The sequence below is a fragment of the Hipposideros armiger genome, unplaced genomic scaffold, assembly GCF_001890085.2.
Source record: "Hipposideros armiger isolate ML-2016 unplaced genomic scaffold, ASM189008v1 scaffold_11, whole genome shotgun sequence".
NCBI classification, from domain to species: Eukaryota; Metazoa; Chordata; class Mammalia; order Chiroptera; family Hipposideridae; genus Hipposideros; species Hipposideros armiger.
The window spans coordinates 3,227,652-3,229,110 of NW_017731361.1; the positions used below are offsets into that span (position 1 = coordinate 3,227,652).

The 1,459-nt window shown below is 38.0% G+C and overlaps 1 protein-coding gene across 1 annotated transcript in view; it reads right to left on the minus strand.

The window, feature by feature from the left end:
* The window catches only part of NDUFA2 (NADH:ubiquinone oxidoreductase subunit A2), a 6,088-nt gene that overhangs the window by 3,386 nt on the left and 1,243 nt on the right, over positions 1 to 1,459 (minus strand). The gene's annotated exons all lie outside the window — the stretch shown is intronic.

The following is a 1,459-nucleotide window of genomic DNA, read 5'->3' on the forward strand; positions in this document are numbered from 1 at the left end:
TTTTGCATGGGACCTGACACAAAAGAGATTGATTAAATTAATGTCAATTCTTTTTCTTAGGCGAGCCGTTCTCCAACCCTTTGGCCCCAGATGGCCACGATGTGGACGATCCTCACTCCTTCCACCAGTGAGTGTTTCGATGGGAATGAGCTGGGCAATGAGTAGAGTGGTGGAGGTGATGGTAAAAGAATTCTGAATGTCTTGTCAGCAAGGGTGGTCAAAAAAAATCGTACCACTTCCCCCTTTAACTGGATCAGGTAAATTGCATAACGGTATTAGAGGAGAAATTCTGGCATGAAGGGTGCTAGTTTTTAAAGTTGATGTTGAATTACATTTACATAGGAATGAATTCTTGTAGAAAATTAAAACACCAGAAATAAGGGTAAAATTCGCTTTGATAACATCCCCAATTCCAGTCCTGTTCTTAGAGGTAACCACTGTTATCTTTTTAATGTGTAACATTTCTTCCTATTTTTTTAATGCATTTATATACATACATGTATATCTGAGGAAAATATATCATTGCTTTGTGAGTTAAAATGATTAAGTTAAATGGTGTTATAGTGTATATAAGTTATTTTGCTATTTGCTTTTTTCTTGTGCTAAAACCAGGCTCAGCAGGCCAACGAAGAGGCCCAGTTCGAAGAGGGCTAAAAGGAATCTGACTAAAGTTTGGTCAAGGAGTGAGTTCTTGTCACTCTTGTACCAATTAAAATTATCCCTTGCACTATCAGTGCTATCTGCCCCACATTTAGGAAACATAGTTTATTTAGTTTCCAGTTAATGGACATTTAGGATGTTAGCAAGTTTTATTTTCAAAGCTCTAATTGAACTTCCTTTACAGTCCTTTTTGTACACATGCCAGTAATTGGCCATATATAGATGAATGGAGTTGCTGGGTTATAGGATATGCACACCTAAATTTTAATAGATATTGCTAAATTGCCTTCCAGTAGGCTATACTGGCTTACATTCCCATCAGCGGCTAAGAACTTCCCAAATTCTTACTCATACTTAATTTATCAAACTTTTTAATAATTAACACTGATGCATTAAAAGTGGCATGTCTTTGTTTGAATTTGTATTTTCCTGATTTCCAGTACAGTTAACCATATTTTTTACATATTCCTTTTCCAATTCTTAATGAATGCATACTAATTTTTAAAATCTTTGCCTTCTAGATCAAAACTTACCAATGAAGACTTCAGGAAACTTCTCATGACCCCAAGGGCTGCACCTACCTCTGCACCGCCCTCTAAATCACGTCATCATGAGTAAGCTCGGGTGATCCAAGCTGTCTCCCATCTCCTCCTTACAGAAAATCTAATCTAGATGTCTTAGGAACTGGAAGGCTAGTTCCTTTTTTTTTTTTTTTTAGCTGAGCCATCCTGCCACCTGTTGGCAGCTCAGCAGCAGCTCAGCTCGGGCCAGGAATTGAACCAGCGACCCTGTTGCTCAG